The following is a 23,247-nucleotide window of genomic DNA, read 5'->3' on the forward strand; positions in this document are numbered from 1 at the left end:
GTCAGTCCGCACTTGCAACAGGGGCAGATGTAGCAGATAGATAGATAGATAGATAGATAGATAGATAGATAGATAGATAGATAGATAGATAGATAGATGATAGATATTTGACAAATACATATTTGATTGAAAGATAGATATGAGATAGATAGATAGATAGATAGATAGATAGATAGATAGATAGATAGATATGAGAGAGATAGATAGATGATAGATAGATAGATATGAGATAGATAGATAGATATGAGATAGATAGATAGATAGATAGATAGATATGAGATAGATGATAGATAGATAGATATGAGATAGATGATAGATAGATAGATAGATAGATAGATAGATATGAGATAGATGATAGATAGATAGATAGATAGATAGATAGATAGATAGATATGAGATAGATGATAGATAGATAGATAGATAGATATGAGATAGATGATAGATAGATAGATAGATATGAGATAGATGATAGATAGATAGATAGATAGATAGATAGATAGATAGATATATATTAGAGATGAGCGAACAGTGTTCTATCGAACTCATGTTCGATCGGATATTAGGCTGTTCGGCATGTTCGAATCGAATCGAACACCGCGTGGTAAAGTGCGCCATTACTCGATTCCCCTCCCACCTTCCCTGGCGCCTTTTTTGCTCCAATAACAGCGCAGGGTAGGTGGGACAGGAACTACGACACCGGTGACGTTGAAAAAAGTAGGCAAAACCCATTGGCTGCCGAAAACATGTGACCTCTAATTTAAAAGAACAGCGCCGCCCAGCTTCGCGTCATTCTGAGCTTGCAATTCACCGAGGACGGAGGTTTCCGTCCAGCTAGCTAGGGCTTAGATTCTGGGTAGGCAGGGACAGGCTAGGATAGGAAGGAGAAGACAACCAACAGCTCTTATAAGAGCTAAATTCCAGGGAGAAGCTTGTCAGTGTAACGTGGCACTGACGGGCTCAATCGCCGCAACCCAGCTTTCCCAGGATCCTGAATGGAATACACTGTCAGTGTATTCCCGTATACCCGATATATACCCCGATACCCGTTCCCCCCACCTTCACCCCAGAAATACCCTGCAAGTCCCCTAGCAATAGAATTGGGGCTATATACACCCACAATTTTTACTACTGGTATACAGTGCCATTGTCTGACTGGGAATTCAAAGAATATATTGGGAATACAAATACCCTCATTGACATCAGGGATAACTCAGATCACACAGAGGAGTTAGGGATAGCATCCGATCCGTCACAGCTGGAGAGTAGGTCCACACATCTGTCCGCTTCACTGCGTTTAATGGAGGAGGAGGAGGAGGAGGAGGAGGAGGAGGAAGAAGAGTTGTCCGATGATGTGATGGTGATACAGGAGGCTTCCGGGCAACTTCGAATCGTCCCATTGTTGCAGCGCAGATGGGTAGACATGGAGGATGAGGAGGAAATGGAGATTGAACTTTCCGGTGGGGCCAGAGGAGTCATGCCAACTAACACTGTGGCAGACATGGCTGAGTTCATGTTGGGGTGCTTTACAACCGACAAGCGTATTGTCAAAATCATGGAGGACAACCAGTACTGGATCTTTGCTATCCTTGACCCCCGGTATAAAAACAACATCTCGTCTTTTATTCCGGTAGAGGGGAGGGCCAATCGCATCAATGCTTGCCACAGGCAATTGGTGCAGAATATGATGGAGATGTTTCCAGCATGTGACGTTGGCGGCAGGGAGGGCAGTTCCTCCAGTAGGCAACCAAGTTCTCACCGGTCCACACAAACGAGGGGCACACTGTCTAAGGTCTGGGACACCTTGATGGCACCCCCTCGCCAAAGTGCTGCCACGGAGGGTCCTAGTGTCACCAGGCATGAGAAGTATAGGCGCATGTTGCGGGAATACCTTTCCGACCACAGCCCTGTCCTCTCCGACCCCTCTGCGCCCTACACGTATTGGGTGTCGAAGTTGGACCTGTGGCTTGAACTTGCCCTATATGCCTTGGAGGTGCTGTCCTGTCCTGCCGCCAGCGTCCTATCTGAGAGGGTGTTCAGTGCAGCCGGTGGCATCATCACTGACAAGCGCACCCGTCTGTCAGCTGAGAGTGCCGACCGGCTCACTTTGATAAAAATGAACCACCACTGGATAGAGCCTTCATTTTTGTGCCCACCTGTGTAAAGCACCCCAACATGAAACTCCATGTCTGTACTCAACCTCTCCAATTCCTCCGCATCCTCATACTCATCCACCATAAGCGTTGCACAATTCTGCTAATAATAGGCTCCCTCCAACATGATTTCCCCCAACTCTGCTGGTTAGAGGCTCCCTCCACCCTGATTTCCACCAACTCTGCTGGTTAGAGGCTCCCTCCACCCTGCTTTCCCACAACTCTGCTGGTTAGAGGCTCCCTCCACCATGAATTTCCCAAAACTTGGCTGTTTAGAGGCTCCCTCCACCATTAATTGGTCCAAACTTGGCTGGTTAGAGGCTCCCTCCACCATGAATTGGTCCAAACTGGGGTGGTTAGAGGCTCCCTCCACCATGAATTTGCCCAAACTGGGCTGTTTAGAGGCTCCCTCCACCATGAATTGGTCCAAACTGGGCTGGTTAGAGGCTCCCTCCACCATGAATTTCCCAAAACTTGGCTGTTTAGAGGCTCCCTCCACCATTAATTGGTCCAAACTGGGCTGGTTAGAGGCTCCCTCCACCATTAATTGGTCCAAACTGGGCTGGTTAGAGGCTCCCTCCACCATGAATTGGTCCAAACTGGGGTGGTTAGAGGCTCCCTCCACCATTAATTGGTCCAAACTGGGCTGGTTAGAGGCTCCCTCCACCATGAATTGGTCCAAACTGGGTTTTTTAGAGGCTCCCTCCACCATGAATTTGCCCAAACTGGGCTGTTTAGAGGCTCCCTCCACCATGAATTGGTCCAAATTGGGCTGGTTAGAGGCTCCCTCCACCATGAATTTCCCAAAACTTGGCTGTTTAGAGGCTCCCTCCACCATTAATTGGTCCAAACTTGGCTGTTTAGAGGCTCCCTCCACCATGAATTGGTCCAAACTGGGGTGGTTAGAGGCTCCCTCCACCATGAATTGGTCCAAACTGGGGTTTTTAGAGGCTCCCTCCACCATGAATTGGTCCAAACTGGGGTTTTTAGAGGCTCCCTCCACCATGAATTGGTCCAAACTGGGGTTTTTAGAGGCTCCCTCCACCATGAATTGGTCCAAACTGGGGTTTTTAGAGGCTCCCTCCACCATGAATTGGTCCAAACTGGGCTGTTTAGCGGCTCCCTCCACCATTAATTGGTCCAAACTGGGCTGGTTAGAGGCTCCCTCCACCATGAATTTGCCCAAACTGGGCTGTTTAGAGGCTCCCTCCACCATGAATTTGCCCAAACTGGGCTGGTTAGAGGCTCCCTCCACCATGAATTGGTCCAAACTGGGGTTTTTAGAGGCTCCCTCCACCATGAATTGGTCCAAACTTGGCTGTTTAGAGGCTCCCTCCACCATGAATTGGTCCAAACTGGGGTGGTTAGAGGCTCCCTCCACCATTAATTGGTCCAAACTGGGCTGGTTAGAGGCTCCCTCCACCATGAATTGGTCCAAACTGGGTTTTTTAGAGGCTCCCTCCACCATGAATTGGTCCAAACTGGGCTGTTTAGCGGCTCCCTCCACCATTAATTGGTCCAAACTGGGCTGGTTAGAGGCTCCCTCCACCATGAATTTGCCCAAACTGGGCTGTTTAGAGGCTCCCTCCACCATGAATTTGCCCAAACTGGGCTGGTTAGAGGCTCCCTCCACCATGAATTGGTCCAAACTGGGGTTTTTAGAGGCTCCCTCCACCATGAATTGGTCCAAACTGGGCTGGTTAGAGGCTCCCTCCACCATGAATTGGTCCAAACTGGGGTTTTTAGAGGCTCCCTCCACCATGAATTGGTCCAAACTTGGCTGTTTAGAGGCTCCCTCCACCATTAATTGGTCCAAACTGGGCTGGTTAGAGGCTCCCTCCACCATTAATTGGTCCAAACTGGGCTGGTTAGAGGCTCCCTCCACCATGAATTTGCCCAAACTGGGCTGTTTAGAGGCTCCCTCCACCATGAATTGGTCCAAACTGGGGTTTTTAGAGGCTCCCTCCACCATGAATTGGTCCAAACTGGGGTTTTTAGAGGCTCCCTCCACCATGAATTGGTCCAAACTGGGGTTTTTAGAGGCTCCCTCCACCATGAATTGGTCCAAACTGGGATTTTTAGAGGCTCCCTCCACCATGAATTGGTCCAAACTGGGCTGTTTAGCGGCTCCCTCCACCATTAATTGGTCCAAACTGGGCTGGTTAGAGGCTCCCTCCACCATGAATTTGCCCAAACTGGGCTGTTTAGAGGCTCCCTCCACCATGAATTTGCCCAAACTGGGCTGGTTAGAGGCTCCCTCCACCATGAATTGGTCCAAACTGGGGTTTTTAGAGGCTCCCTCCACCATGAATTGGTCCAAACTTGGCTGTTTAGAGGCTCCCTCCACCATGAATTGGTCCAAACTGGGGTGGTTAGAGGCTCCCTCCACCATTAATTGGTCCAAACTGGGCTGGTTAGAGGCTCCCTCCACCATGAATTGGTCCAAACTGGGTTTTTTAGAGGCTCCCTCCACCATGAATTGGTCCAAACTGGGCTGTTTAGCGGCTCCCTCCACCATTAATTGGTCCAAACTGGGCTGGTTAGAGGCTCCCTCCACCATGAATTTGCCCAAACTGGGCTGTTTAGAGGCTCCCTCCACCATGAATTTGCCCAAACTGGGCTGGTTAGAGGCTCCCTCCACCATGAATTGGTCCAAACTGGGGTTTTTAGAGGCTCCCTCCACCATGAATTGGTCCAAACTGGGCTGGTTAGAGGCTCCCTCCACCATGAATTGGTCCAAACTGGGCTGGTTAGAGGCTCCCTCCACCATGAATTGGTCCAAACTGGGGTTTTTAGAGGCTCCCTCCACCATGAATTGGTCCAAACTTGGCTGTTTAGAGGCTCCCTCCACCATTAATTGGTCCAAACTGGGCTGGTTAGAGGCTCCCTCCACCATTAATTGGTCCAAACTGGGCTGGTTAGAGGCTCCCTCCACCATGAATTTGCCCAAACTGGGCTGTTTAGAGGCTCCCTCCACCATGAATTTCCCAACACTTGGCTGTTTAGAGGCTCCCTCCACCATTAATTGGTCCAAACTGGGCTGGTTAGAGGCTCCCTCCACCATTAATTGGTCCAAACTGGGCTGGTTAGAGGCTCCCTCCACCATGAATTTGCCCAAACTGGGCTGTTTAGAGGCTCCCTCCACCATGAATTGGTCCAAACTGGGCTGGTTAGAGGCTCCCTCCACCATGAATTTCCCAAAACTTGGCTGTTTAGAGGCTCCCTCCACCATTAATTGGTCCAAACTTGGCTGTTTAGAGGCTCCCTCCACCATGAATTGGTCCAAACTGGGGTGGTTAGAGGCTCCCTCCACCATGAATTTGCCCAAACTGGGCTGTTTAGAGGCTCCCTCCACCATGAATTGGTCCAAACTGGGCTGGTTAGAGGCTCCCTCCACCATGAATTTCCCAAAACTTGGCTGTTTAGAGGCTCCCTCCACCATTAATTGGTCCAAACTGGGCTGGTTAGAGGCTCCCTCCACCATGAATTGGTCCAAACTGGGCTGGTTAGAGGCTCCCTCCACCATGAATTGGTCCAAACTGGGGTTTTTAGAGGCTCCCTCCACCATGAATTGGTCCAAACTTGGCTGTTTAGAGGCTCCCTCCACCATTAATTGGTCCAAACTGGGCTGGTTAGAGGCTCCCTCCACCATTAATTGGTCCAAACTGGGCTGGTTAGAGGCTCCCTCCACCATGAATTTGCCCAAACTGGGCTGGTTAGAGGCTCCCTCCACCATGAATTGGTCCAAACTGGGTTTTTTAGAGGCTCCCTCCACCATGAATTTGCCCAAACTGGGCTGGTTAGAGGCTCCCTCCACCATGAATTAGTCCAAACTGGGTTTTTTAGAGGCTCCCTCCACCATGAATTTGCCCACACTGGGCTGGTTAGAGGCTCCCTCCACCATGAATTGGTCCAAACTTGGCTGTTTAGAGGCTCCCTCCACCATGAATTGGTCCAAACTGGGGTGGTTAGAGGCTCCCTCCACCATTAATTGGTCCAAACTGGGCTGGTTAGAGGCTCCCTCCACCATGAATTGGTCCAAACTGGGTTTTTTAGAGGCTCCCTCCACCATGAATTGGTCCAAACTGGGCTGTTTAGCGGCTCCCTCCACCATTAATTGGTCCAAACTGGGCTGGTTAGAGGCTCCCTCCACCATGAATTTGCCCAAACTGGGCTGTTTAGAGGCTCCCTCCACCATGAATTTGCCCAAACTGGGCTGGTTAGAGGCTCCCTCCACCATGAATTGGTCCAAACTGGGGTTTTTAGAGGCTCCCTCCACCATGAATTGGTCCAAACTGGGCTGGTTAGAGGCTCCCTCCACCATGAATTGGTCCAAACTGGGGTTTTTAGAGGCTCCCTCCACCATGAATTGGTCCAAACTTGGCTGTTTAGAGGCTCCCTCCACCATTAATTGGTCCAAACTGGGCTGGTTAGAGGCTCCCTCCACCATTAATTGGTCCAAACTGGGCTGGTTAGAGGCTCCCTCCACCATGAATTTGCCCAAACTGGGCTGTTTAGAGGCTCCCTCCACCATGAATTGGTCCAAACTGGGGTTTTTAGAGGCTCCCTCCACCATGAATTGGTCCAAACTGGGGTTTTTAGAGGCTCCCTCCACCATGAATTGGTCCAAACTGGGGTTTTTAGAGGCTCCCTCCACCATGAATTGGTCCAAACTGGGATTTTTAGAGGCTCCCTCCACCATGAATTGGTCCAAACTGGGCTGTTTAGCGGCTCCCTCCACCATTAATTGGTCCAAACTGGGCTGGTTAGAGGCTCCCTCCACCATGAATTTGCCCAAACTGGGCTGTTTAGAGGCTCCCTCCACCATGAATTTGCCCAAACTGGGCTGGTTAGAGGCTCCCTCCACCATGAATTGGTCCAAACTGGGGTTTTTAGAGGCTCCCTCCACCATGAATTGGTCCAAACTTGGCTGTTTAGAGGCTCCCTCCACCATGAATTGGTCCAAACTGGGGTGGTTAGAGGCTCCCTCCACCATTAATTGGTCCAAACTGGGCTGGTTAGAGGCTCCCTCCACCATGAATTGGTCCAAACTGGGTTTTTTAGAGGCTCCCTCCACCATGAATTGGTCCAAACTGGGCTGTTTAGCGGCTCCCTCCACCATTAATTGGTCCAAACTGGGCTGGTTAGAGGCTCCCTCCACCATGAATTTGCCCAAACTGGGCTGTTTAGAGGCTCCCTCCACCATGAATTTGCCCAAACTGGGCTGGTTAGAGGCTCCCTCCACCATGAATTGGTCCAAACTGGGGTTTTTAGAGGCTCCCTCCACCATGAATTGGTCCAAACTGGGCTGGTTAGAGGCTCCCTCCACCATGAATTGGTCCAAACTGGGGTTTTTAGAGGCTCCCTCCACCATGAATTGGTCCAAACTTGGCTGTTTAGAGGCTCCCTCCACCATTAATTGGTCCAAACTGGGCTGGTTAGAGGCTCCCTCCACCATTAATTGGTCCAAACTGGGCTGGTTAGAGGCTCCCTCCACCATGAATTTGCCCAAACTGGGCTGTTTAGAGGCTCCCTCCACCATGAATTTCCCAAAACTTGGCTGTTTAGAGGCTCCCTCCACCATTAATTGGTCCAAACTGGGCTGGTTAGAGGCTCCCTCCACCATTAATTGGTCCAAACTGGGCTGGTTAGAGGCTCCCTCCACCATGAATTTGCCCAAACTGGGCTGTTTAGAGGCTCCCTCCACCATGAATTGGTCCAAACTGGGCTGGTTAGAGGCTCCCTCCACCATGAATTTCCCAAAACTTGGCTGTTTAGAGGCTCCCTCCACCATTAATTGGTCCAAACTTGGCTGTTTAGAGGCTCCCTCCACCATGAATTGGTCCAAACTGGGGTGGTTAGAGGCTCCCTCCACCATGAATTTGCCCAAACTGGGCTGTTTAGAGGCTCCCTCCACCATGAATTGGTCCAAACTGGGCTGGTTAGAGGCTCCCTCCACCATGAATTTCCCAAAACTTGGCTGTTTAGAGGCTCCCTCCACCATTAATTGGTCCAAACTGGGCTGGTTAGAGGCTCCCTCCACCATGAATTGGTCCAAACTGGGCTGGTTAGAGGCTCCCTCCACCATGAATTGGTCCAAACTGGGGTTTTTAGAGGCTCCCTCCACCATGAATTGGTCCAAACTTGGCTGTTTAGAGGCTCCCTCCACCATTAATTGGTCCAAACTGGGCTGGTTAGAGGCTCCCTCCACCATTAATTGGTCCAAACTGGGCTGGTTAGAGGCTCCCTCCACCATGAATTTGCCCAAACTGGGCTGGTTAGAGGCTCCCTCCACCATGAATTGGTCCAAACTGGGTTTTTTAGAGGCTCCCTCCACCATGAATTTGCCCAAACTGGGCTGGTTAGAGGCTCCCTCCACCATGAATTAGTCCAAACTGGGTTTTTTAGAGGCTCCCTCCACCATGAATTTGCCCACACTGGGCTGGTTAGAGGCTCCCTCCACCATGAATTGGTCCAAACTGGGGTTTTTAGAGGCTCCCTCCACCATGAATTTGCCCAAACTGGGGTGTTTAGAGGCTCCCTCCACCATGAATTTGCCCAAACTCTGCTGGTTAGAGGCTCAATCCACCCTGATTTTCAAAACAAATGTTGGTGCCAACCTCAACTTACTACAAGGGCCAAATTCACTGCTGGTGACAAGCTCTCCTCACTGCAAGTGCCAAATACACATGTTTCAAGGTGTTTTCCTACTGTCAGAGAGGTGGTATTGAGTGTGTAAAGTGTGTAGTTGTTAGGCAGTGATGTTGGGGTAATAGAGGGTCTTTGGTGTGTTAGATGCCCCCAGACATGCTTCCCCTGCTGTCCCAGTGTCATTCCAGAGGTGTTGGCATCATTTCCTGGGGTGTCATAGTGGACTTGGTGACCCTCCAGACACGGATTTGGGTTTCCCCCTTAACGAGTATCTGTTCCCCATAGACTATAATGGGGTTCGAAACCCATTCGAACACACGAACATTGAGCGGCTGTTCGAATCGAATTTCGAACCTCGAACATTTTAGTGTTCGCTCATCTCTAATAGATATGAGATAGATGATAGATAGATAGATAGATAGATAGATATGAGATAGATAGATAGATAGATAGATAGATAGATAGATAGATAGATAGATATGAGATAGATGATAGATAGATAGATAGATAGATAGATAGATAGATAGATAGATATGAGATAGATAGATAGATAGATAGATAGATAGATAGATAGATAGATAGATATGAGATAGATGATAGATAGATAGATAGATAGATATGAGATAGATGATAGATAGATAGATAGATAGATAGATAGATAGATAGATATGAGATAGCTATGAGATAGATAGATAGATAGATAGATAGATAGATAGACAGATAGATGATAGATAGATAGATAGATAGATAGACAGATGATAGATAGACAGATAGATAGATAGATAGATAGATAGATATGAGATAGATAGACAGATAGATAGATAGATAGATAGATAGATAGATAGACAGACAGACAGACAGACAGACAGACAGACAGACAGACAGACAGACAGATAGATAGATAGATAGATAGATAGATAGATAGATAGATAGATAGATAGATAGATAGGAGATAGATAGATAGAGACAGATTTGCTATTGGACCAATTCTAACATTTCCTTTATCCCGGTTTATCCCATAGAGGACCAGTCTGTAACAGGCATAAGAATGGAGCGTTCTTCATTCTGTTCTTCCTCTGCTCAGAAATCAATACGTGTCGGAAAGTAGCGTTACAAGACTGTGGTTGCTTAGCAACAAACTGTTGCGCCATCTCGTTCCCCCCGGCTCCCTGTATTATGAACTACAGGCGGCATATACCTTGCGTACAGCCCCTGATTGATTCCCGCTGTTATTATACAATGGGGGACATGATTAGATTTATTCTAAGGTAATTTAAAGCCACTTGGCCCATTTTCTTGGCTCCACTTTGCTAACTCTCTTAGCCTCCTATGTGATCCAGAAACTGCAAGTGCTGAGGTTATTACTAATCCCTGTACCGGGGTAATGTATATGGCCCCTCATGGAGCTTCTGCTAACAGTCACGGTCAATGTACTATTGCCTGCTCTTATGTGGGTTTGCAAACAGAAAGGGGCATCTTATAGTACAATGGAATCATGGTGGGAATGTAAGCTGTAAGAACATGATACTATATAGGGGGGGAGACGTATAGAAAACCGCGCATCAAGGGGCAAAAATCTCAGACTAGTCCTTGAAGTGGGCCAATTGGCCACATTACATTAGTGTCCCGATAACAGATAAATCATACTACTATTCTAAATAGTACAAGGTAGGTAAGGGCCTCACTGAAGATTTTGTAATGTGGCCCAAGAGCTTCACGTTACGCCTCCGCATGGACAATCAGCTATCTAATCCAACTTATTTACATTCAGTAGTTGCTATAATAAATCTGCTGGTTGTCATTGGAAACAGACAACAAGTCTGTAGTCAGACAAGGTTTAGCTGAACTCCTATAATATAGGGTGGTAGGAATGTTCGGTTTTCCCAAAGGCAGTAGTATTACGTGCAAAACCAGAACAGAAGCTGAGCAGACCTTTAACCCTAACAGATCACAGAGATTTCAGCTCTGAAGCTTGCAGAATTGTGCATGCAGCTTTGGGTTATGATATAAGTTCTAACTAAGTTATGATATATTATTTACTCAACATTGTATATAGACAGATTCTTTATGTAAAGTGTAAAATGGTTCCCGATGTTGGACAAACTTTTTAACTCTTAGTCAACTGATATTAGGCAATGACATAATATGTATGATACAATAAGAACCAAATTCTGAGTGTTGTTGATCATAAGTATTAAGTGAGCCTTATAACAAGAAAGGTTTATGGTCAAAAAGAGCAATAGAGAGGTGGAGATATCCTACATAAACCCAGCCATACTCAAGGTCAACATAGACACCAAGGTAATTCAGCCAAAATACATAGTGATGACATATACACCTTACTAACCATCAACTGAATACAGCCATTGAAGACCCAAAAGAGAAAAAAAAAGTTTGGAGCTCACCGTGTATGTTCTAATATTCCAACCGGGGTGCACGATCAGCCTTCCGGGCAAAAAGGCAAATTAAATGGAATATAAACAAGGATGAAGATCAGCATCACTCGGAGGAAGACGTAGAAAAATTCTTTATTCCATTTCCAGCGTAAAAAACATATAACAATGAAGAAAAAGTGATGACAAAAAACACATTAAAAAACGCCGACGCGTTTCGGAACACACAGTTCCTTAGTCATGGCTTTTTAAAGCCATGACTAAGGAACTGTGTGTTCCGAAACGCGTCGGCGTTTTTTAATGTGTTTTTTGTCATCACTTTTTCTTCATTGTTATATGTTTTTTACGCTGGAAATGGAATAAAGAATTTTTCTACGTCTTCCTCCGAGTGATGCTGATCTTCATCCTTGTTTATATTCCATTGAAGACCCACCCAATGTCCACACCAGAGACCCTTTAGTTTGGGGCTAAAGGGAGCGTTTGGTCTTTTCTACAGGCTATGGGAGCTCAGTTCTAATTGAAGCCTATATGAAGGGTAAGTCCTACGCCATTGTCTGGTAGGTGATCAGAAGAACTTTATATTAACATGAGATGGAGACATGTCATACCCATTAAGGGAAAAGATGATGTGCTTGAAGTGAATTGGAGCGACGTCCACTACCAGACACACCTATATTCACAGCACAGCAGGGGGAAAGGACCCTTCCATTCTCAGGATTGGAGGGGGTGTCAGCTGTCAGACCCTCACCGATCAGGTACCTTATGAATTGAAGATAAATTTACGACATAACCCCTTTAATTACTTGAGGACATTGTTGGCTCTACGGTATTCTAAAGGCCCCATTACACACAAGAGAAATGTCTGACCATCCAACTATCTTATGTGTATTGGACCTCCCAATTTTCCCCCGACAGATGATGGTGCAAGAAGTGATCTAGAACGATGGATTACAAAACCTGACCCTTTTGTTCTTAAGGAAGATAAACCATGGCCAGAGGTGTCTGACAGGGGTTTACTCCCCTCTCCCCAATGGAAACACATGTTGGTCTGAACTGAATATGCTTGTGTAGGGGGTGGTAAGAATTATTTTTGTAAATGGGCATTTATCCTTCCTATTGAATACTTGGTATTATAGCTCATCTCCATTCATTTAAACAGGACTGAGCTGAAAATAGGCCATGTGACTGATGAACCGAATGTCACACGGCCGCTGACGGTTTTACCTTCATTCCAATATAAATGTAATAACCCTAGGTAACTCACATTCGCCCGAAAAACCCTTAAGCTTTGCAGTCTGGATAGAGAATTGTGACACTCACATACCAGTACTGTGATATTATTTCCCAAGCACGCAGCTCACACATTACAGCCATGGGGTCAAATCTTTTGCAACATGAACATCTTTTTTTGGCGAATTTCCAGTTCACTCTTTGAAAAATGTTATTTCTTAAATTTTTTGGACTTCTGTCTCTCTTCCTGTGTGTTCTTCTCATGTGCACACAACTTCAGTGCTAGAAATCATGACTGCACAGATATAACCCATGTAGAGGAATTTACGGTCATACACTCCGTACAACCATGAATAAAAAAAGGGACAGATGTAATGAGCCTCAGATCATCCTTAAGACACATTCATCTGCCCTTGAGCTGCTCGCAAAGACCTCCTGCTGCTGAACATGGACACACAGCCTCTTCTTCCAAGAGCCACCGCCCTATGGAAGCATCGAGCTGTGTAATAATCTCAGAATACCAGCAGCCGACTCTCCCGAGAGACCCTACACACAGCGCCTCTCGCTCTCCTCCTTCCCTGGACCCACCTTTGCTCCAGCTTTGATAAACCTCAAACCATCACATTGGATGGACTAAGCTCAGAAGCTTTATTTTAGCCATTACATTAAGTGCTGTGTATTGTAAGTGATATCTCTCCAGTCTGTAACATGTGTAATATAGTATTGGCAAAGATTGGGTTACCAATAAATCTGTATTTCAGGATGCAATTAGGGAAACTGATGGACTCTCACCAGTGGCGTGGTGTCAAGATGTCTGGACCCAGTCTGATAGAAATCTTATCCTACTCCCAAAACTTATTTGTGATGTATTTTCTAGAATTGTATCTTTAGTTTTCCTATTTCATGTAGGTTAGTAGCAATTTTATACTATTATTAGAGAATGTTACATCCTTAGTCAGCTATTCTTGAGATATAGAATGTTTCGATCTCCCGGTCACCTACTTACATACAAGTATATATACACACACTTCCTTCTCCTGATTCACCATCCTCTTTCCATATCTGTCAGTCTGGGAATAATGTCCACACAACAAGGGAATAATGGCCATACTACAAGGGAATAATGTCCACACAACACAACAAGGGAATAACGGCCATACTACAAGGGAATAACGGCCATACTACAAGGGAATAATGGCCATAATACAAGGGAATAATGGCCATACTACAAGGGAATAATGGCCATACTACAAGGGAATAATGGCCATACTACAAGGGAATAATGGCCTTATTATAAGGGAATAATGTCCAAACAACACAAGAAGGGAATAACTGCCATACTACAAGGGCATAATGTCCACACAACACAAGGGACGAATGGCCATACTACAAGGGAATAATGGCCATACAAAACAACAAGGGAATAATGTCCAAACAACACAACAATGAAATAACGGCCGTACTACAAGGGAATAATGGCCACACAACACAACAAGGGAATAATGTCCAAACAACAGAAGGGAATAACGGCCATACTACAAGGGAATAATGGCCACACAACACAACAAAGGAATAGTGGCCATACTACAAGATAATATTGCCATATTACAAGGGAAAATGGTCACACAACACAACAAGGGAATAGTGGCCAAACAACACAACAAGGGAATAATTGCCATACTACATGGGAATAATGTCCACACAACAAGGGAATAATGTCCAAACAACACAACAAGGGAAAATGGCAGAACAACACAACAAGGGAATAATGGCCATACTACAAGGAAATAATGGTTACACAACACAACAAGGGAATAATGTCCACGCAACACAACAAGGGAATGATGACTACACAACAAGGGAATAATGGCCACACAACACAACAAGGGAATAATGGCTACACAACACAACAAGGGAATAATGGCAACACAACAAGGGAATAATGGCTATACAACAAGGGAATAGTGGTCATACTACAAGGAAATAATGGCCACACAACAAGGGAATAATGGCCACACAACACAACAAGGGAATAATGGCCACGCAACACAACAAGGGAATAATGGCTACACAACAAGGGAATAATGGCCACACAACACAACAAGGGAATAATGGCAACACTACAAGGGAATAGTGGCCATACTACAAGGTAGTAATGACCACACAACAAAACAATCTATCAGTGATGGGTTTGGTGCTATAAAAAAAAAGTTGCAGATTTACAAATTTCAGACTACATGCATAATGTGTAGTTATAGTACGCTCCTTGTAATATTTGAAGTTTCCCCCTTCCTATGGGCTGTGAAATTGGTATAGAGAGATGATACTGTGGTGCACATTTGGTGAAAGGCCCCTTCTAGCACCAAACATGAGACACAACTTCCACTCCATACATTGTGTAAATGTGGATGGAAGCATGGTGGGCCGGGACGGGGAAGCCTGGCCCAACAGATTCATTATAACTCATGTCTGTTTTCTGGCATGACTTATAATGGAAATCTACACTGGTTCCTAACACAGATTCCCTGCGCCATTCTGGGCCTTTATTATGACTGGTGTAGCGTATGCCAATCTTAGTAAATCTGCCCCACTGTATAGAGTCGTCTGAGAAGGTGGTGGACATCTTCCAGAAATGAAGAAGGTACTGGAAATCGGAGGAACCTCAGAGGAAAAAAGAAAACGAAGGGTACCAGGTATTATAACTCTATATTATACATGTATTATTCTGAAGAATACTTCATAGGGTCTTAGATATCATAAGCCACTTACAAATATTTCAGAGGATGGAAAAATATAATACACACCACCGGGCCCTTCACATGCCATGACATATTGATAAATCTGCCCCATTGTGTTTCAGCAATGTGTCCCGGGGCACATCAATACCAGAAATTCTGAATAAATGACTGGAAATACAGATATGGTTTTGTTGTCTCAGGGCAATTCTGCTTCTTCATCAGGACACAACCACAAAGATGTTATGACAAGGAATATAAATGTCTGTATTCAAGCCTGGAGTTGTCGTGTGACTGATCATTCATTCTTCTGGTGCTTACAATGATGCATAAGATGTCTCTTAAAGCATGAGTAAGCAGGCCCGCTTGCCTGATATTGATCTCAAAATTATGGACTGTAGAGTAGATATAATCCATTTTAGTTCATGTTTGATACAAATCTTTCTAAATTCAATAAACCTTCTATGATGGAAATCAGTCGTGCACATCTAACCACATGGTGATGTCACACTTGGTCTTCTAGCCAAACTTCAAGAAGTTCTATACTTTCTGGAAAGTTGACAACATGGTTTTCGAGATTGAGTTCATCTCAACCTTGGAAGACCTTCCAAACTTTGTGGGATGAAATATTTTTACACTGCTGAGAAGATATGGAGGTATCTCTGTGGGACACATTTAAGGTAGATGAGTTCTTTGGTTGTGTTGATGGGAAAGACCATATACTGTAGATCTGATGACTTACAATCTCAAAACTCAAGAAGCTTCCATTCCCATTAATAGTTAAGTCTAAGACTTTCTGGGTCTAAACGATGGCCTATAATTAGGACAGACTATCAATATTTGGTCAGTGGTGGCTGCATCTGTGGCAATAAACAGAAAGACCTAAAGAAAGGAACCATGGAGTACACCATAGTACCGCAGCCTCTTTTATATTTCGCCAGGCATGACGACTCAACTATAGGTTTGACTGTAACTAGAAAAACGTGGCTACCCTGTCGCACACCTGTCGATAGACACTACCCATGGACGGGTGTGACTCTGTTTCTGGATGAAAGTGGCCGGATTTTTCTATATCTATACATCCCCTTTAAATAGTCCACTGATTCAGTCTGAACAAGTAACTGGAAAAGACCATCCTAAGAAGCAAAGCACTGATTTTCTCACTAGACTTCCTTTCTCAGTTTCCTACCGGTTAATGAGGAATTGTTAGATGTACAAGTGATGCCATTGTCAAACAACGTGCCAGAAAATTCATTATGCTTCTAAGTGTACAACGAGCCTTAAGTAACTTGTTCACATTAGTCTGTAACTTTACTGTGATATCTTCTGTATCAAAACCAGCTTGTGGTACGTGATGAAGGCCACAAGGTCACGCATATTTCTTCTCTAGCACACATTTTTAAGTTACATTTGTAGGTATTACATGCGCCATACTGCTATTTCATGTCAACAGAAGATCTAGTTGGCCAGTATATGTTGGACACCAAATGTAATCATAATCCAAATCCAATGCAGATAGGACTGAACAGAACCAAGATTGGAGGTGGAATATGGACAATGCGGGGCCCACGTAGAGAGGACACTTGTGCCTATGAGCTGAGTTTGGTGTTGCAGCTCAGTCCATTCAGGTGAATGACCAAAGGAGCCATGGTCCTTTCCAGAGGAGTTACTTCAAGCTCCTCGTTCACCTACCAGTTTAATTTCGACGTGAACCGAAAGTGCCTTCATTATATTTTGGAGTCTCTTCACAACCCAGATTATAATAATTGGAAGCTCAGGGGAGAAGCAGAAAAATAATAAGCACTGATACTCACATTCTTTCATCTATTTTGGGCTCCATTGCAGACTTCTATGGCCTTCCAGCCTCTTCTGGTCTCCTGGGTGACATCATAAGCCCCAACAAACCAATGTCACCTCAACTGGTGTTTGGGCGTCAGTAGACACATAGGGTGCACCTATGTCATGACACTTGGATCACAGCCAGATGATTACTGCAATGGAGTGTTGAAATTCTCAAGGGAGCCCAGTGCTTATTATTTTACTGCACTTATTATACTCTGGGTCTGAATCTATCGCAAAGTATAATAGTCATTTGTGGATCGCAAACCTCATAAATCTTGAGTTCGGCTGAACCTGAAATGTTAGGTAAATTCATAAAGAATCAAGATTTTGTTGATAAATATTGGATAATTTATGTCCCACCATCAGGAATGTCCCAATACCCTTCAAATTACCTACTTTTGGGTATTTCCAGCCCTTTTCAAGCCAGGACAAACCAAATTTACCGGGATTATTACTAAAAATTTGGGACAATCCCAGCAAATTTGGGATTGTAGACAGTTGTACATATAGCTACTCCCATGTCCCATCAGTGGAGATGCCAAATGTCAGACCCTCGCGATGACTTATTGATGACATAAGGGATAGATATTCTTAGATGGCAAGCAACCATCCCCATATATTACAGAGGTAAATCAATACCTTTGAAGACGCATTGTTTGTGGACAGTAAAGGTAATGTAGCAGGTTTACCTGGGGTACAAAGTTACCCTACTGATAATATGTCATGGTATGCAATGAATTGTACCAAACCCAGCTCTGCTACTCCTGACGTCCCACCCAGAGCAGACCAGCAAGAAGAACAAAGATAATTTGTGTGGACTTCATTAATTTAGCTGAATCATTTGCATCAGACTCCGGTTCATGCTGGGTATTCATTTCAGCTTCTGGTTAGCATCCTCCAGATAGCGAGAGCAGCCGCCAGATTACATGGCAGGCCTTTGTATTGGCAGCAATCTTACATGATCTTTCTCCACCCATTTCCCAATTCCCAGTTCCAGTAATCAGATTTCCCATCTCCTTGGTAACAAAACATCAAGACTCCCTCATTATACTGTACCCGAGCATCTCCGGGAAGACAGTGCTACGCAATGGAAGGATGCCCTGGCCTGTACAACAGCTTTGTACTGTGATATCACTGTGTGTATTATCCCTGTACTGTGACATCACTGTGTGTATTATCTCTGTACGGTGCCATCACTGTGTGTATTATTCCTGTACTGTGACATCACTGTGTGTATTATCCCTGTACTGTGACATCACTGTGTGTATTATCCCTGTACTGTGACATCACTGTGTGTATTATCCCTGTACTGTGACATCACTGTGTGTATTATCCCTGTACTGTGACATCACTGTGTGTATTATCTCTGTACTGTGACATCACTGTGTGTATTATCTCTGTACTGTGACATCACTGTGTGTATTATCCCTGTACTGTGACATCACTGTGTGTATTATCCCTGTACTGTGACATCACTGTGTGTATTATCTCTGTACTGTGACATCACTGTGTGTATTATCCCTGTACTGTGACATCACTGTGTGTATTATCCCTGTACTGTGACATCACTGTGTGTATTATCCCTGTACTGTGACATCACTGTGTGTATTATCCTGTACTGTGACATCACTGTGTGTATTATCCCTGTACTGTGACATCACTGTGTGTATTATCCTGTACTGTGACATCACTGTGTGTATTATCCCTATACTGTGATATCACTGTATATATTATCCCTGTACTATAACAACACTTATACCTGTACTATCACATTACTGTGTGTATTATACCTGTACTATGACATCACTCATCCCTGTAGTGTGACATCTTTGTGTACACTGGGCAGAACCAATAGCCCTGGATTTGCTGCTGAAGTGAATCATGTAGGAGCGGGACCCCATTACAAGTTTTGCTATGGGGCTCCATGGTTACTACAACTACTCAATAGCTGATGGACTATAGAGGGCATACGCTGTATATAGACCATCAAGTGTTTCCACCTAATACATATTTAATAACATCCATGTAAAAATAGACTCTTTCATTTCACTGTGTACAGTGGAAAATGCTCATATAGTCTCTGGCTAAGCCTTGGTAAAATGGAAAAGGTTTAAAGACAACCTAGCAGCTGTCCTATCAGATCTGATTTAGTATAGAATTATGGTTCCTATAGTAAAACAATTCTTGATCGTCTTGTATTATTCCTCTGTTATCCCTCCTGGAAATGTATGCATAAATTGCAACTGTGTGTTACCACTTAGAGGTGTGTCCCTATAAAGTATTACCATATCCAGTCATTGTTAACACATCCTTTGACAAGGGGGATGGTAACGCCCAGTTGTCAATTTATTAATTTATTTCCAGGAGGAATAACAGAAACATTCAACTACACAGAGTTTTAGGAAAAGATGCACCAGAATTGTTACTTCTCAGGGAATGTAAGTATTTACTATCCCTTGACGTAGTAACAGAACATATGTAATGGCAGAAAGATACAGAAGGTTATTTAGGAAGAGGGGTGAGGGGTGCCTGTTTCTTCCAGCACCACTTATCTTATGGGGAGAAAACTGAGTAGGAAACATCTGATTCATTGGCAAATAGTATCAAAATTGCTTGGATCCAGCACAAAAATCTACAAGAACTAAAGTCAATCGGGACCTTGCCCGCCACCAGAAGGAGCTTGTACAGCAAGATATCATCCTAAGAGAAGCCGTGCCTTAAAGGGTTATTAGGAAAGACTCTGCTCAGGTACCCACATAAACAGCTACGACTCCACTAGACGTACCCTATCCGTGACAGCCCCAGACCCACATGGCAAAATTCTTTCTCCTATATATCTGATCATATAGAACGTGTCCATTTAAAACCATTGACCCCTAATATACAGTATTCATTGATTTCATTACCAGTAATTCAACATACAGATCACATGATTAGATAGATAACATACAGATAGATAAATAGATGGATGAGATAGATAGATAGATAGATAGATAGATAGATAGGAGATAGATAGATAGATAGATAGATAGATAGATAGATAGATAGATAGGAGATAGATAGATAGATAGATAGATAGATAGGAGATAGATAGATAGATAGATAGATAGATAGATAGGAGATAGATAGATAGATAGATAGATAGATAGATAGATAGGAGATAGATAGATAGATAGATAGATAGATAGATAGATAGATATAGATGATAGATAGATAGATAGATAGATAGATAGATAGATAGGAGATAGATAGATAGATAGATAGATAGATATAGATGATAGATAGACAGACAGATAGGAGATAGATAGATAGATAGATAGATAGATAGATAGATAGATAGATAGATGATAGATAGATAGATAGATAGATAGATAGAAGATAGATAGATAGATAGATAGAGATACATAGATAGTGACTTAAAATTTGTAAACTGCCCAAATATCTGCAAAATTAGACCACTAGACATTACACTGTACCCTTAGACATTACGCTGTATCCTTCTGCCATCTTGGACGGTGTCTTCTAGAATTTGTCTTAAAAACTTTTGGACTATTTTACCATAAGCCTCACTAACCATACCAGGAAAAGATTGGTGACACACCTTATATACCCCTCCCCAAATGGTGAGTATTCACTTAGTGACCACTAGCCATGTCTGGCCATGTAAGTGACAGTGAAGTCCACTGAAATTTTCCCCCATTGCTTCCTCTGGTACGACAAGTGCCTCCCTGTATCCAGTTTTCAGTAACAATACATAACCTTGAAAATACCTCTACACCCTCCATTCGGTCTCACAGGGAGTGGCCGCTTGTCCATTCCCCCCACATGAAGCAATACTGTGAAAGCCAATAAGTGTAACATAGCCCTGTATATACCAGGCTGCAAAAATCTATATTCAGCATTATCACACAGTATTGGAAGTGATCCCTATGACCTGCGCTGTATAGAACATGACATGGTTCTGATGGGGTTAATTGTATGACTGAGAAGAGTGGTCCTATATAGATTCATGAATGGGGCCCACTGTTATCTTGTACATCCCTTTGGAGGAAACTTATCCCATCCCCCAACTCCTTAAGCATCTGCTGACGTCATATAATGGTCTCTTCACCATTTCTGTACAATCTGAGGTTTGGCTTTTCTTCCATGATATTGAATATATAAAGTAAAGGTGATACTTGAGATAGATAGATAGATAGATAGATAGATAGATAGATAGAAATTTGGGGAAGGTGTGACTGTATTATATAAATAATGAGCAATACTACCACAATACTACCACTACTTTGCCATGAGACACACACCCATATATACAGGACATATATATATATATATATATATATATATATATATATATATATATATATATATTCACATGTAGGTGGATAGATAGATCGATAGATAGATAGATAGATAGATAGATAGATAGATAGAATAGATATAAACATGTTCATAGCAGCAGTGCCTAGATATACAAATAAATAGATGATAGATAGATAGATAGATAGATAGATAGATAGATTGCTCTATAGATAGATAGATAGATAGGAGATAGATAGATAGATAGATAGATAGATAGATAGGAGATAGATAGATAGATAGATAGATAGATAGATAGATAGATAGATAGATAGATAGAAATTTGGGGATGGTATTATGTATATCATGTGCAGCACTAGTCTATACTAGACACACAACATATGCCTATAGATACAGCACATATATATATTGACATGTATGTAGAGGGATGGATAGATAGGTAGATATAAACATGTGCATTACTACAACATACACCATCACTAGACACACACGCCCATATATATGTAGATCTACAGATGGATGGATGGATGGATGGATGGATGGATGGATGGATGGATGGATGGATGGATAGATAGATAGATAGATAGATAGATAGATAGATAGATAGATAGATAGATAGATAGATAGATAGATAGATAGATAGGAGATAGATGCAGTCTCTCACTACCTTGTGATGATTTACACTTCCACATTGACTATTCCTATTCCCATACACTTATAGTATCATTCCCGCACTATACACTGTATCCTATAGGATATAATGTAGCACAGTTTAACCCTTCCCTGCAGGGCATAGAGATACCTATTGTACCTCATCGCTTGCAATGATAGAAGAGACAGTGAAGGAAGCAAACAATGCCATAGCATGCAAATCCAAGGCTGCAGGTTCATTCAGCGACACATCTCGCCCGCTGTGTCTTATACATTGCATGAAATGTCTGGAGACATATGTATGAGGATGCCACGCAGTGCACCCAGCCTACCTGCTGGAAGAATGAACAAAAGGGATGTGAGCGGCGGCGTGTGCCTCCCCTCCTTGTTCTGGGTGTGCTTTCCTTGGTATAGAGGCGAGGGGAGCAGCAGCAGGATTGCAGCTGTGTATATGAGCCAGGCTGAGAGCTACCCAGTGATATCATCAGCCTGGACTCTCCGCTCCTCCTCTCTCTGATGCTGCAGGGTATAGACTGGGAATCTCACAGTACAAATCACTCACACCCTCACAAAAAAACAGCTGGCAGAACATGCAGCATCCTATATACCTGCTGCCAGGATGGTCAGGCTTGTGTAATGGTCCCGGGCTCCATACATTTCTCTAATGACTCTATTCATTATTTAGTGATATCTCCAGCTCCACTCTGATGGTTCGGCGATAAAAAAAGGCATTTTGTGTATCTGATTATGTACATAATTTATGGGCCAGGTAATGCTCCATCCTCGCTGTCACTCTCAGCTTATCAGAACCGTCATATTGTCTTCCTGGAATAGCTCCATGGATACAGAGGAGTCAGGCAGGGATATGGACTGACTACTGAGCAGCTGGCGTGGAGTCCTAGGAGGAAGTCTAGCTGCCCATATACCTTTGACAGCTGTTGGTGGAGTACATGTTTGGTTAAAAGCTATAGGCACTTCTGGCATTAGCTTATCTCCCTCAAAGGGAGTCTGTCACCAGAACCTAGCCTGTCAACCCAGCCCTGGAAATAGATAGGATAGTATCACCAGAATCCGGAATATCAGCCCAGCCCTGGAGATAGATAGGATAGTATCACCAGAATCCAGAATATCAGCCCAGCCCTGGAGATAGGTTAGTGCCACCAGAACCCAGCCTAATACCCCAGCCATGCAGATAGATAGGTTAGTATCACCAGAATCCAGAATATCAGCTCAGCCCTGGAGATAGATAGGTTAGTGTCACCAGAACCCAGCCTA

At 44.0% G+C, this 23,247-nt stretch overlaps 1 protein-coding gene across 2 annotated transcripts in view; it reads right to left on the reverse strand.

Moving 5' to 3' along the window:
• The window catches only part of L1CAM (L1 cell adhesion molecule), a 143,417-nt gene extending 120,943 nt beyond the window's left edge, over nt 1-22,474 (reverse strand). For both annotated transcript variants that reach the window (XM_075260170.1, XM_075260169.1), the window contains exon 1: nt 22,305-22,474. The gene's annotated coding sequence lies outside the window, so the exon portion shown is untranslated. The remainder of the gene's footprint in view (nt 1-22,304) is intronic.
• Between the last annotated feature and the right edge of the window lie 773 nt (nt 22,475-23,247).

This window comes from Leptodactylus fuscus, chromosome 11 (genome assembly GCF_031893055.1).
Source record: "Leptodactylus fuscus isolate aLepFus1 chromosome 11, aLepFus1.hap2, whole genome shotgun sequence".
NCBI classification, from domain to species: Eukaryota; Metazoa; Chordata; class Amphibia; order Anura; family Leptodactylidae; genus Leptodactylus; species Leptodactylus fuscus.